The following is a 16,271-nucleotide window of genomic DNA, read 5'->3' as shown; positions in this document are numbered from 1 at the left end:
GTAATACATTTGGGATAACATCAACAAATTCTTTCAATATCTTAGCTAATACTGATGGTATTGACAAGTCTTCCTCTTCTCCTTTTTGTCCTACCAATGGATGACAATGTCTTTCAACATTAAATTCTTTGATGAGTTCCCTTTTACACAACATATTTTGACTCTTTTCATCATCCTTGAGAGGAATCGAGATTACTTTAGACTCATCTTTCCAAACGGTGTATGTGTTTTTGTCTCCATCATGAATATATTTTCTATTGTATTATCATGGTCTTCCTAGCCATTGGAATGATATCACACCATACTTCATCCTTATAAACCTTTCTTATGGTAATTTTAAGACACCTTGTATCTACTATAACTTCATTACCTTTTTTGAACCATGCAATACCATAGGGGTTAGGTTGCTTTTCACATTGTAAAATTTAGTTTATATACCATTTATCTTAACCATATTTTCACAATTACCTCTGTCAACAATTACTTGACATACCTTTCTACGTAAAATACATTTTGTGAAAAATGTGTTGGTTCTAAGTCATTAATCATTAGGACCCCTTTCTTGTGCCTCCTTTGTTGGAATCACCACCATCCTCTTCATCATGAGATTTTCTCCTACACTAAGTGATACCTCTTGTTCCATCCCATACTCAACTTGAGCTAGGTTTACCCTAGATGCTCCTTCTTGCATGATAAAATTGAAGCATTTAAATGCTTTGTAGCTATCTTCACTACATCTAAAACAAGTGAATGATCTTCTTTGGCCTTCTCATCCGTTATCACTATTATAACCTCTAAAACCCCCTTCCTCGTTATTGATTTGAAGAAGTCTTGCTAGTGTCTTCTTGTTCCTCTATTCCTTGGGATGATTTCCCCCAAATGTGATTTGAACCACCACATGATGAGGATAATGTACCCCTTATTACTCCTTTATTCCTTTGAAAATGCCATTGAATTTACTTTTATTCTATCTTTTAAGGAAAGTTGGTATGCATCTTTCATACAAGTGACTTGATGCATGCTTATCTTGGATATAAAACACCAAGTCATTAACACAATTTGCAACCATCTATTCATCAATTTCATGTGAATCCAAACATATGAGTAATTTACAGAGCTTACTTGTATATTCTTATGTAGTAGACATTTTATCATATGATCTTTGAATAGAGATTGTGTATAGTCCATAGACATAAACTTCAGTTTCAATTTCTTGTCCATCTTTTTCCTAACTTCTTATCTATTTCTTTCCTTATGCATATGATGACATTGTATCATTGCATCCCCTTTAACTTTATACATGCAAATTTTACTTCTTCATTCATGTAATGATTTCATTCAAAGAAATTTCTCATCTTATTTAGCGGATCTTTTAGATTCTTTGATTTAGGACTACCTTCATAATTTGATACTTTAGTTTTGATCTCATAATTTCCTCATTCCAATGCCCTCACAATCCTTTTGTCCAATGTTAGTTAATTTAATCGTTCTTCCTCTTCTTTGTTTTTTTTGTATGTCCATCATCTCCTCTTTCTTGGCTTACTTCATCATCAAAATCATCTCATCTTCATCTTACCTTCATTTTTGCAAGTTCTTGTACTTGCCTTTGGACGTTTTGCATGTTTTTATTCATATTTACAAGACCTCCTCTTCCCACTCTGGTACCAAATTATGCAACTAGATTTTTAACCATTATTAGTAACCACAAGCAAAAACCTTGAACACAATCAGATTCAAAATTCATTGCTACTTATTTCGTCCCCAAACTACTCATCATTACATTGGGGGAAATCATTGATTTAACCACAATTCAAAATTTGCCTTTTTTGGCATATTTTCACTTTTTTTATTGTTGACATTTTTGGTAATCTAAGACCATTCCAAAAGCTATGAAAATATCTAATTATTTAGAATCAATTTGAATGACATCACTCATAAACTCGCTATACAACTACAATCATAAAAGAAAACTATTGAAAAATAAAAAACTAGAAAATCTATAAAAATAATAATAAAAGTTTATTTTGAGGCATTTGTGGTGTAATTTGACCCCAAAAACATGTCAAAGGTTGGTCCAATCGAATATATTTTATTGACATCTTTTGAACTTAGAGACACTTCTATATTTAGATTTTTCGCCCAAACATTCAATTGAGTCAAAAGTTATGATTGTCAGAAGTCGTTGCTTCACTCTCATTTAGAGTTAAAAATATGTTCTTTATAATCATTATGATTTATATTTTTATAATAGCTAGTTCTCCATACATACAAGATGTTGGCATACTCTATTGTTTTCCTAGGCTCGTGCATTTGTCCTAAATAGAGAGCTCATCAAGTTACCCTAAAGGTCTTTGAATTGTTTCTATTTTCTGAAGTTTAAATAGTTTAACTGATTCATATGCTTAGTTAAACATACATTTAATTAAGTAGTGGACAAACTCAACGATGGTAGTTATTTAGAGGTTTGTCTAGAGGGGAGAGTTGAGATCAGAATCCTCAAGGGTATTGATTATCCTTTGGAGCTGGTCATTTTTCATCATCTACACTTACATGGGTGCTTTAAGCGAGTAATAGATGCTCTATGGGTTACCAACAATTAAGAATGCCTAAAAATTATTATTTACATTGTCACTATCTATACAACATAACTTGAAGTTTGCTAGTGACACATCACATCAAGCCGAAGTTGTCATTGATTTAATTCACACTGCCTAGTGCAAACATTATCCTCAACCTTAACATAGAGTTCAATACTTTTCAACGTTAAAAATTTCACGTATAAATCTTAAAACTTTCAATACTATAAAGTTGATTATATATTGGCCTCTCATATATTTTAATGGAGTTGTGAAAAAAGCTTAAGCAATAAGACTTTAAAAAATAATGATTAAGAAAGAACTGCCATTAATCATCTCCAAATATTTGGTATAGTTGATATCTCCATTCTAAATAAATGGAAGAAAATTGATGGAAAGAATATGAAGTGTATCTCTAGTTGTACTATTACTAAATCCAAAGCCTATTAGTCAATCTATACCACAAGGTAGTGTAGTTTGTCCATTAGTCTATGTATGTATGCATCTACATATATACACATATATACACGCATACACATATGTGTGTATACATACATACATACATACATATACACACACACACACACACACACGCACGCACACACACACACACACATGTATATATGCATTTAGATGCATATAGATGTATATATACATATATACACATACATACATATATACTTACATACACATACATACATATACATACATACACATTTACACACACACACACACACACACATGTATGTATATGTAAGTACGTATATCTCCTCTAGAAATAATTTTTAGCAATTTTATATGTGACTAATCAAGGACCCCATTTGCTTGTCTAAAATTTTGAATGTTGACTTTCATTATATATACATACACATACATACATATATATATACATACATATACATAGACATACACATACATACATATATCTGCATACATATATATGTATGTATGTGTATGTATATATTTATATATATGTGTATGTATATATTTATATATATGTGTATGTTTATATATGTGCATATATAAACATAATCATATATATAAATATATACACACATGTGCATACACACATATTGTAATGTCCCATTTTTTTGAAGGAATTAATTATAAAGTTATCAATTAAAAAAATATAAATTACAAGGTAACTTTATAAATTAAATAAAAAAAGCTTCTAGAGGTTGTTGGAAGAAGCGGAGAAAAATTAAAAAGGGAGGCCGACTTATCAAGGAAAAAAGAATAAATAGGCATTGAAGGCTCATTGTCTATCATCGAGATTTATTATTGATTTTTGCTTATGTGTTTTGTGGAGCCTAGGGTTTCTGCAAATAGTCGCAATTGGCCATTGAGAACGAAAACTCTCAATTGGTACGCAATTTTGAGGGTGTGAGAGATCACCTGAATTATTGCAGCTGTGGGAAGGATATTTCAGTCCTTTCATTTGTGCTTAATTGCTGATTTGGAGTTTCAGTTGGAGTTGCACTTTCACCATATCATCTCCGACATCCAGTCTCCACCATTTGATCAATCCAGGTTCTTCATTTCAATCTGTAGTTGCAACAAGTTCTCAATTGTATACAGCTAGTTAGGATTTCTCTGTAACATGCTATGTCATAATGTTTTGGTGCTGAAATTTGCCATATCATTTGTAAAAACATTTGGTTTTCATTGAATGAATACATTGGCACTATTATTTCTTTTATTTCAGCAATATATTTTAGCAATGTATTAAGTTTAGGGTTTTGTTTAGTGGCCTATTGGTACGAGTCATTACAATGGTATCAGAGCGGTTTCCTGCCAGCCTGATAGGGTTACCCAACCACCATTTAATATTAGTTTACAAAGGAACCAACATAACTAAGAATATGGCTGAGAGACATTCTCCAAGCCCATCCAGAAGTGTGCGAGATGATGAGAGTTTACAGCAACAGAAGAGGCTTCTACAGTCAATAGAGGCAAGTACACAGGCAATGATGGTTATGATGCAACATTTGATTGGGGAAAATAGGAGAAATAATCATGATCAAGATGACATAAGCATAGCAGGATCACAACATAGGACACGGTCTGGAACAACTGATAGACCCACACGTCCTACATTTAGAGAAGAAACTCCAGCACACACACCTAATGCTATGGTAACAAATATTGTAGATGAACTCCGACAAGCGAGGAATGAGTGGGATTTATTACCAGAATATGTACAGGATGGATGGACATTTGACAGGTACTTGAACTATAGAGCTGCCAAGCAGAAGCAAGTAGATAAACACAGTGAGTTGCAACAAGTCACCAACAAGTTGGTATTACCCACATTTGATGGCAATGGAAAAATGACTGCTCGTGCTTGGATTCATAAGGTGGATACTTTCCTATCTCTGAAGACTATGAAAGAAATTGAAGCACTCAAGTATGCCACTTTACACTTAGATGGGGCAACACATGATTGGTGGACACATGGCATGATCACATTGCAACACAATCAGGTAACCACTTATCAGAAGTTTGTGGATAGATTGATAGAAAGGTTTGATTAAAAAAATCCTGAAGTTTATTTCCGGGAGTTAGCCCAGTTGAGACAGTCAGGAGGCTTAGAACAATTTATCAATGACTTCCAGAAACTTGCAGTGATGGTGCCTGACATTTCAGAAAGGAGGCTAGTCATTTTATTCACAGAGGGATTAACTAAACCACTCAAGGGGTGGGTAAAGGCCTTTGATCCTCCTACATTATAGGAAGCCATGAAGAAAGCCCGCTGTATGGAACTTGCAGCTCCAGCAAACCGGTTTAGTTCAAAGGGTTCTTCATCATTTAGAGATAACAAAGGGGAATTCAACAAGGGTAAAGAGAAGGTTAGTGACTCAAACGACAAGCTAGCTGCACCTTGGGATAAGGAAACACTTAATGACTTGCGTAGGAAGAAGCTATGCTTCTTTTGCAAAGGTCCCTATGAGTTTGGTCATGATTGTCCTATGAAGCCTAAGGGGAAGGCTAACTGGGTGATGTGGGCTTATTATGAAGGTTCAGATTCAGGCATCTCAGAGCACCATGATGAGGATCCTGATGAGGTAGAGGGTGAACAAGAAGAGGTAGATAGTGCTGAGAAAAAAGAGGCTCCAGAGATACATTTACAGGAGGCACGTCTGTCTAGTATTCAAAGAGAGGGATCTTTTAGATTTCGAGGAGTCTTGGCAGGACAAAAGGTTATTACTCTGTTGGATACAGGTGCCACGCATAATTTCATTGATGCACGATTTGTGGAGAGGCGTGGACTCATTACTGAGGAGTTCGAAGGACTAAGAGTTAAGGTAGTTGATGGATATACTCTTCGTTGTGATAGGATGGTGCGAGATCTACCTTTGTGCCTAAACAATTATGAGTTTAAGGCGGACTATCATGTGGTCAACACGGGTGACATGGACATAGTACTTGGGATGCAATGGCTACATTCTTTGAAGGAGGTTACCCTGAGATTGGAGGATATGGAGATATGATTCGTGGTGGATGGCAAGACTCATGTGCTGAAGGCTATCCGTAATGGTGATGTTAGGACTATCTCATTTAGGTGGTTGGAGAGATTAGCCAGGCATAATAATATAGAATGGGCAGCAATATGTGCCTTGATGCCTACCCAGGGGTAGCAACATAAGACTGAATATCATCCAGATATTCAAAAATTGAGAATCAAGTATGGGAAGGTATTCAGTGAGATTCCACTAGGCAGGCTGCCAGACAGAGGTATTGAGCACATTATCGAGTTGGAGGAAGGTGCTAAGCCTATCATGACCACACCATACCGACACCCAAAACGACTCAAAGATGAGATCGAGAGGACCATCAACGAGTTGCTAGCAATGGGACACATCAGACCAAGTAAGTCACCTTTTGCATCTTCTGTTGTTTTGGTAAAAAAGAAGGATGGAACTCTACGAATGTGTATTGATTATAGGGTGTTGAATAAGAGAACTATAAAGAACAAGTATCCCATCCCACACATCGATGAGCTGATAGACAAATTGCATGGGGCTTGTTATTTCACAAAAATTGATTTGAGATCAGGCTATCACCAGATCAGAGTTCGAGAGCAGGATATTGAAAAAACTGCTTTTAGATGTCATTACGGTCATTTTGAGTTTGTAGTCATGCCTTTTGGTTTGACTAATGCACCTACCACTTTTCAGTCCACTATGAACAAGGTCTTCCACCATCAGTTGAGGAAATTTGTGCTAGTGTTCTTTGATGATATTTTGATCTATAGCAGGACATGGCATGAACATTTAGAGCACTTGGAGACAGTATTAAGCATTTTACAGAGCGAGTCCTTGTATGCCAAGGAGTCCAAATGTGATTTGGGGATGACAGAATTGTTGTATCTTGGACACATCATTAGTGCGGAAGGAGTGCAAATGGATCCTGAAAAGATCCGTGCTATTGTTGATTGGCCACCACCAGAGAACCTTACATAGTTAAGAGGGTTCCTTGGTCTATGTGGATTCTATCGCAGGTTTGTTAGTGGCTACTCACGACATGCAGCGCCCATGATAGATTTGTTGAAGAAAGGGGCATTTGTGTAGACTCGGGAGGCACAAGAGTGTTTTATGCAGTTCAAGGAAATAATGACTACATGCCCAGTATTAGCATTGCCTGATTTCACGAAGCCATTTGAGCTTCAATGTGATGCTTCTGGAGAGGGAGTTGGTGTTGTACTCATGCAAGACAAGCATCCTATAGCTTATGAGAGTAGGAAACTCAGAGGGGCTGAGAGATCATTCAACATATATTATAAGGAGATGCTGGCCATCATGCATGCCTTGGCCAAATTCAGACAATATCTTGTGGGCAACAAATTTTGTATTAAAACTGATCATAATAGTTTGAAGCACTTTTTGGGACAACAGGACCTGAATGATCGTCAGCAGAAGTGGGTGAGTAAGTTACAGGCATATGATTTTGATATCACATATGTTAAGGGGACACAAAATATTGTTGCAGATGCTTTATCCTGTAGGCCACACCTCACTTCTATGATTCAGATATCAAAGGATTGGCGACACTTGATTGTAGCAGAATATGCCAAAGACACACGGGCCTCTTCTATAGTGGAGGGGACAACAATCAACACCAGATACACTCTCATAGATGATTTGATCATTTACAAGAATAGGATTTACTTAGCCCCAGGATCGAAAGTGAAGCAGTTGATTTTGAGAGCATTCCATAATTCACCTACTGCAGGCCATCTTGGGTATTTCAAGACTTACAGGTTAGTACAGGAACGATTCACTTGGAAGGGACTTAAGGCTGATGTTTTGCAGTATGTGCGTGAGTGTCATGTTTGCCAGCAGAACAAACAAGAGCACACTTATCCAGCAGGGCTCCTACAACCACTTCCTATTCCTGACAGGAAGTGGGAGTGCATCTCTATGGATTTTATTACGAGCTTGCCTAGGGCCCAGGGGCGTGATTGTATCTATGTGGTGGTGGATAGGTTGACAAAATATGCTCACTTCTTCCCTATCGCTACTACATACTCAGCAACTCAGGTGGCAAAAGTCTTCTTCAGGGAGATTTTTAGATTACACGAGTTACCTCGGAGCATTGTGAGTGATAGGGACAGCTGCTTCATGAGTCACTTTTGGCAGGAGATATTTCGGTTGTCTAGCACTGAGCTTACACCTAGTACCAGTTATCACCCACAGACTGATGGTCAAACAGAGATTGTAATCAAATGGGTGGAAGGGTATTTGAGGAATTATGTGGCAGATCAACAACAAGCTTGGGTCAGACGGATATATCTCTGTGAGTATTGTTACAATACTACATATCATATGACTATACAAATGACACCCTTCATGGCACTTTACGGTTATGAGGCACCTAGTTTCTTAGATTTGTTGTTGGGAGACAGTCGAGTACCCCATGCAGGTGAACTATTACAGGAAAGTAAGGATATAGTTGCTACTCTCAAAAACAACATTGCTAGAGCTCAGAACCAGCAAAAACAGTATGCAGACAAGAAGAGGACTGAGCGTAGTTTTGAGGTAAATGATATGGTTTACCTCATGTTGCAACCATATAAGCAGTCCACTCTCAAGAAGAGTGGTACAGAGAAACTCAAGCCACGCTATTATGGACCATTCAAGATCATCAAACGAGTTGGTGAGGTGGCTTATGAGTTGGAGCTTCCCACAGATAGTCGAGTGCACAATGTGTTTCGTGTATCACGCCTCAGAAAGGTGTTGGGTCAGAATGTGATGCCTTTTGCAGTATTACCTCCCTTGGATGATGAAGGGAAATTGATCTTAGTACCAGAATTCATTTTGGATAGTAGAGAGAAGTAGCTTCGCAGGAGAGTAATCAAAGAGTATCTAGTTGAGTGGAAAGATTTACCTATTGAAGATGCTACTTGGGAGGGAGAAGTGATTTTGCAACATCCAGCATTAAGATTGCTTGAGGCCAAGCAATTTTAGGAGGGGCGGACTTGTAATGTCCCATTTTTTTGAAGGAATTAATTATAAAGTTATCAATTAAAAAAATATAAATTACAAGGTAACTTTATAAATTAAATAAAAAAAGCTTTTAGAGGTTGCTGGAAGAAGCGGAGAAAAATTAAAAAGGGAGGCCGACCTATCAAGGAAAAAAGAATAAATAGGCATTGAGGGCTCATTGTCTATCATCGAGATTTATTATTGATTTTTGCTTATGTGCGTTGTGGAGCCTAGGGTTTCTACAAATAGTCACAATTGGCCATTGAGAACGAAAATTCTCAATTAGTACGCAATTTTAAGGGTGTGAGAGATCACCTGAATTATTACAGCTGTGGTAAGGATATTTCAGTCCTTTCATTTGTGCTTAATTGCTGATTTGGAGTTTCAGTTGGAGTTGCACTTTCACCATATCATCTTCAACATCCAGTCTCCACCATTTGATCAATCCAGGTTCTTCATTTCAATCTGTAGTTGCAACAAGTTCTCAATTGTATACAGCCAGTTAGGGTTTCTCTGTAACGTGCTATGTCATAATGTTTTGGTGTTGAAATTTGTCATATCATTTGTAAAAACATTTGGTTTTCATTGAATGAATACATTGGCACTATTATTTCTTTTATTTCAACAAATATTTTAGCAATGTATTAAGTTTAGGGTTTTGTTTAGTGGCCTATTGGTACAAGTCATTACACATATAAACATACACATATATATAAATATATACATACATATACATATATACATACACATATATAAATATATACATACATACATACATATATGTATGTATGTATGTATGTATATAGTGAAAGTCAACATTCAAAATTGTAGACAAGCAAATGGGGTCTTTGATTAGTCACATATAAAATTGTTGACAATTATTTCTCGAGGACATGAACACTGAAAAGGCAAAAATACTTCAAGGAAGAAATGTAGAGATTAGTTCCCATCAAACAATCAAACAATTTAAGGGTGTGATAGCTCCAAATAAAAACATAATCAATTGAAACTTCAACAAGAGTCTTCATCAACTCGGAATGGTAAGCTCAAAATATGCAACCCAAGATATGAATTTAGAATTAGTGGAAACTAGTAGCCCATTCCTTATAACCAACTTCTATCAACAAAACCTTTTGAATTGAAAGAATGGATTGAAGCAAATATAAGTAGAATATTACGCTCTTATGCATGATGAGAGCTGGGAGCTTGTTGACCCACTCGTATGGAAGAAACCCATTATAGTCAAATCAACATTTCAAACAAAACAAAAAGTAATTGGACTATTGACAAACACAAAGCTCCTTTGCTCACACATGATCATGATGGAAGGAAGGAATTTACTAAGATGAAAGCTCTAGACCAACAAAAATGAAAACCATCAAACGTAATGCTCCCACCTATGATACAATTTGAATGATTTGCTTATTAAATGGTGGTCAAAATCATACTTTACAAATTCTACTATTATTTGAGTTGAGTACTTCAATTTTTTGTTTGAAGAGTTTTCACAAGTTCAACTCTTGTATCTTGTATCAACACAAATAAATGAGGTAAAAATGTCATTGTGGGTAAACCATTAGCTAAAAAGCCATGCATTTTCTCTTCTAAGGAGTCAATTTTTAAAACAATATATTTTGTAATTGAATTTTACTTCAAAAGTACGTTTCTTAAATAATATATTTTGTAATTGAATTTTACTTCAAAAGTATGTTTCTTCAAGAGATTTTAATTTTTAGCGCTTTCATGGGGTTCACCATTAGTGTGCTGGGTAAACAGTGGCCATGTTAAAATCCTGACTCAAGTTCAAATCTCTAGTTGGCCATTCTGATCACGGGCTTGTGTCTCCACTGATCCAACTTGCTAATGGGTTTGAGCCTCAACTATGCAATAAGTGTACAAGGTATCACAGTAATGATCTCATTATATTTCATAGCTCTAAGCCAGAAGTGTTTCAAGTAGACCCCAATGTTGTGTTCGTGCTTGTCTCACAAGTGACAAAAATATCAACGCTTTGATGAAAAAAGTTTTTCTCAAATTTTTATTCAATACTCGTCCAGTTCGAAATTACTGGCTTGCCAAATACTCTTGAGTCTTCAAAAATATGATCAAAATGGGGTTTGTAAGACGAGATGATGCCAAACAGTTAAAAGATTCAGGCAAGAACAAAATCCAACAATACAATCCTTCTAATTTAATTGTATTAGCTTTAGGATTAACAAACTTCCAATTGTATCTAATTTTTTTATTGTTAAAATTATCTTCATGAATTCTGGAGAGCTCATAACGTAAAATATGTCGATAAAATTATTATAAAGGATAAGGACATAACGTAAAATATGTCGATAAAATTATTATAAAGGATAAGGCAAGCACCTCATGTGCAATGCATAAAAATCAATGAACACCTAATGCGTGGTACATGCAACTCAATGACCACCTTTCACATGCATGCCTTTCTTGTAGCCTTTTGCGGATTACTACTTGCACATCCAAGTGTCATCTTGATCCTGTATGCTGATGACCTTGTGATAACAAGCACCGGTGAAAAGTTGATTTCAACAATGAAGAATGATTTTACATACGTTTCAGCCCAGATTTGCAATTACATTCAACATATCTACAATTAGATTTGCATCTATGTTAAATATCACTATTCGTTTGATTATTTTCGGATCATTCCATGAGCTTAACCATTCTGTATTTGATCCACCTCTCCAATTTCCCCTCCATTGTGTATGCTTTTGAGGATTATCCTCTTGTTCACCGTCATGTCCAAATAGTAATAATGAATTCCGTTTAAAATTAAACTTTCGAGTCTGTCCTTTCTTGATTAAGGTTCAATGAGTTTTTGTATTTTCAATTCCATATCTTTTATTAGAGCTCAGTTCTTATCCTACCTAAACCATATCACGCTTCAGAGGGTACAAATCCCGAATTCATGTAAACCGCCACTCTTATCCAACACCAACATCCCTTAATTTACAATTCTCACCCGAAACAATATTTGTAGAAATAATTACATATCTTAGGACCAATACCCATCTGCCAAGGTCCTTAAGAAAAAAAATGGGTAAAACTATTTAAAATGAACCAACCATTGCAAGGATTGTACTGTTACGAATTCCAAATACCATCATCATTTGCAGCAGGAATGACATTACATTGCTTATAATACATTATTAGAAGCCGCCGCCAACATTCTAGTATTTGTTACAAATAGATTGTCTTTGTTCCGATATGTGCTGTTTTCATACCTTCGTTGTCAACTTTGCTAGTGCAGTTGTATGCCTGTATAACATACAATATATTTCAGTCAGTTCTGAAGCTTTAAAGTAATGGTTCTAATAACATTCTTGGAAAACAATTTAGGTTTAAAAAATAAGAAAACTTTATTCTTTTTCTCCAAATGCAAGCTACCAGTGGTTCTATGGAAGGTCTCTCTTATGAATTTACTTCAGATTTACAATGATACTAACAGTTTTACATTCATGCTGATTGTCCGGCTAACCTTCGACTGCAAGCCAGTTATTTAAGAGCTTCCCTAAAAGATTTTCCTCTCTCAAAAGGTACAACTAAAATTACAATCCTGCCTCAAGTCACACAAATCCATTACTTGTTTCGTCAGCCTTCAGATTGCAGAGATCAGTATTATGAAAGCTGCTTGCACAAGAGTTTAATGAATATTTTTCTATTGGAAAATGTGATGGAATTGGAATAGACTATGAATATAGTAGAAATGGGAATGCAGCCCACATTCCCAATAATCAAACACCACATGCCTGTAAATCATCTAAGGCTTCCTTCCAGAGCCTAAGAACAGGATTCACAGCAAGCCTAGATGTTTGTTAGTATCCAAGGCTTCCTTCCCAAGACCAAGAATGGAATTCCCAGCAAGCCAATTTCTGAAAATGCTCTTTCAATGCAATGTAGCACACAAGAGTTTGGGATAAACGATAAGGACAATAGTATAACAAGGTATGGGAGAATGACAGATACAGTAGCTGTTGGCAGAACAAATTTTGGCAAGCCAACAAATCACGCATACATCAAACCATCAGAAACCTATCATCTACACGAACAAATAGGAGGCAGCCATGCTTATGTAAAAATTAATAGTGTAAGAAAATACATATAGTCACTGTATGGTTTTCATTTGTCCCATTAATTATCTAACTATCATTTATCATACTAGAATTAATCAATCATGGCAAGCGAAACCATCTGTTTCAAGGTTTAAACTTTTTCTTTTCCAAATCAAAGGAATTTTCACTTATCAAGAAAATCTGACTGCATGAAGCTGAATTGATCTGAAAACCAGAAAAAGAATGTGGGGAAAGACGGCAGGGGATCCACATGACAAAAACCTAAGGGAAGGAGCCTAGTTAGCATTGGCTTACCAGTTTTTATGGCTTGCTTCAACAGGATCTGAGCAGATTTTTACCTGCTAATGTGATGGGGAACATCTTTACACATTTTATTCCATTAGTAGCAGTATTTTATTCTTAGAGAAAATATCTAAAGGAATTGTAATTTTATGATAGGTGAGTACATAGATTTTGGGTTTTTTTTTTTTTTAGTAGAATAAGGCACATTTTTAGATAAAAAACTTTCTTTCTGTATAAGCATGTAACAGGATAAAGAAAATGGAATATTGAAGATTGAACTATTTGCACTTCTGGATATATAATGTAAATAAAACTCTGGTCTTGCTCATTGTTCTAAAGTTTCCTCTGTTTCAGTAACCTTCGAATTTATTGATGCATGCAGAATTTCTTTCCCTGGTTTCAGCTATCCATTAAGTCATGCAAGTTTCTGCTTCAATATTTGAGGTCAATTTCCTGTTTTGCAGGAAATTGATAGTGTCGGATTGAAGGGAAGTTCCAAGTTTTGCAAATTGTTCCTACAAATGAGTGCATTTGCGTGAAGAACAATGCAAGGAGAGAGTCATTTGGCCCCAATATTTGACTAATGTAAGTGTTGCGTAACTATGATTGCTTGTAATTTGGAAACTTGTATGAACGAAGGCAGAAACATTCTTACCTCAAGTCATGTATCCTGGGAAACAATAGCTGCAAGTCTAGTAACAACATCCTGAATAGCAGGCCTCTGTTGGACTTCATAATCTGTGCACTCGCATGCAATCTTGAAGAACTTCACCAATTCATCCTCCGAATGTTGGTGAGCAATGAATGTAATTCTGAGAGAAGGGTCCAACAAATCCATGTATTTTTCGTCTTTCACGAGCCCATGCACCCAATTCCGCAGAGTCCTCTTGTTAGTATCCATGATATGAAGATTAGGTCTCCTCCCCGTAGCAATTTCCATCATCACCATCCCAAAGCTGTAAACATCGGCCTGCGCGTTAGCTTTAGTCCCGGCTGCATATTCAGGGGGCATGTAACCCAGTGTCCCTGCAGCTTGGGTTGAAATATGGCTCTTTTGAGGATTCATTTGCCTAGCCAGCCCAAAATCAGTAATCCGGGCCTCAAAATTTCTGTCCAACAAAATGTTACTTCCCTTGATATCCCTATGAATAATATGAGGGTTACAATCATTGTGCAAAAACGAAAGTCCAGCAGCTACCCCTCTGATAATCCTAACCCTCTTCCTCCAATCCAATACCTTCCCGGCATCTTCCCTTTCATGTAGCCATTCGTCCAGGCTCCCATTCTCCATAAACTTATAAATCAATAACCTCTCTTGCCCAAATATACAATACCCTAACATCTCAACCAAATTAGGGTGCCGGATTCTCCCCAGAGTTTCCATTTCAGCATGGAATTCTCGAATCCCCTGGCATGCATCCATGCTCAGCTTCTTCACGGCCACCACGGTCCCATCAGGCAAAAACGCCTTGTAAACGAATCCAAAACCCCCATCCCCAATAACCCTATTTTTATCAAAATCATTGGTTGCAGTGGCCAAATCAGTCATACTCATTCTCGGAAGCCTAGGGTCAAAAGTGACGCTTTCTTCCTTGGTGTGTTGCACAACCACCCTTTGCTCTGCCCTAATCAGCTGGGTCCTCCTCTTCTTCCAGCGCTCATACAATTTCTTGGGCCAGATGAGTAGCAGTAATATAAGCCCCACAGCCAAAAACCCTCCAACCCCCGCAGCACCCGTAAGAAGCACAGTTCTGCTCTTGCTCTTTTTCCCATGATGGGGATCGCCATTTGGTGGGATTTGCAGCAAATGCCGATTTCTATGTACCGCCAACATCAAATCTGTCGTGCCCAGCAGAAATGATCCTGGTCCTGTTCCTTGCTCTGCACTCGCATCATATTTTGCAGCGTTGAATACAATTAAAGAGGAAATTAGGACCATCTTTGCAATGGTTGCCATTGTTACTTGGTGAGGACTGGAAATGGGTTGTTTGCATTTGCAATTATAAAGATCATAATTTGGGGCTTCAAAGTTTGACCAAGAAACGCGGAGCGCGAACAGGGAAGAAACTTCTACTATGTTTCCTCCAGAATGGACCGCCGTCTAAAGCTTTCGCTCCCTCTCTTGGTCGATCCATTTGCTGGCAGCATCGTCCCATCCCTTTTAGTAATGAATCTCTAAAATAAATTCAAGCTTTAGAATTATTAGAGTAGACCGAAATAAATATAGATTTTTTGTTTTTTCATCTTTTTTTTTTTTTTTGCAAAATTGATAACTTTATATCAAGGGACGTTTAAGATAATGTCAACTATCTATGTTAGATAATGTCAACTATATAGTATGTTTCACAAAATTTATTTATTTTAAAATATATTTACAATTTTCTATGAGAAAAATTTATCTTTTTCTTGATTTGATGATGTTTCTTTAGATTAACAATGTTTACACAAATAGCTAGGTTTATTCCCAATGTTTCTTTAGCATATTGTCAAGATTTTACAAGCTAAGCTTATGTGTATCATTTCTTTGATTTATTTGCAACTAGTTTATACATAATTTTGTGGAGTCATGTTTTCTCACAAGACATCCATTGTAAAATAACTTATAGAACATATACAAATGTCCTTTTATTCTTGTTTTCATGTGATTGAAAAAAAGGAAAAATTGGATTGAAATCATTATAAGCTAAGGGAAAGAAAGTGGTACACTATAATAGATCTTCTATTTCAACTATTACTCATACAAATATTGTTCAAAATTTATCAATTTATAAAATAGATATAAAACATAATTAATATAGCATAAAAGGTAGTATCTCATTCATAAG

General features: G+C 36.2%; 1 pseudogene across 1 annotated transcript; it reads right to left on the bottom strand.

The window, feature by feature from the left end:
• Positions 1–12,015: 12,015 nt before the first annotated feature.
• LOC149538988 (receptor-like serine/threonine-protein kinase At1g78530 pseudogene) lies at positions 12,016–15,623 on the bottom strand (annotated as a pseudogene). The gene is made up of 2 exons (XR_016356151.1): positions 14,102–15,623; positions 12,016–12,349 (listed from the first exon to the last, which is right to left on the bottom strand). The product of XR_016356151.1 is annotated as a receptor-like serine/threonine-protein kinase At1g78530 pseudogene (transcript).
• Positions 15,624–16,271: the final 648 nt, after the last annotated feature.

This window comes from Cupressus sempervirens, chromosome 9 (genome assembly GCF_028749045.1).
Source record: "Cupressus sempervirens isolate cs-2001-9-10 chromosome 9, ASM2874904v1, whole genome shotgun sequence".
NCBI lineage: Eukaryota > Viridiplantae > Streptophyta > Pinopsida > Cupressales > Cupressaceae > Cupressus > Cupressus sempervirens.
Note: the sequence above shows the minus strand (reverse complement) of the source record. Positions and strands in the feature narration are given on the sequence as shown.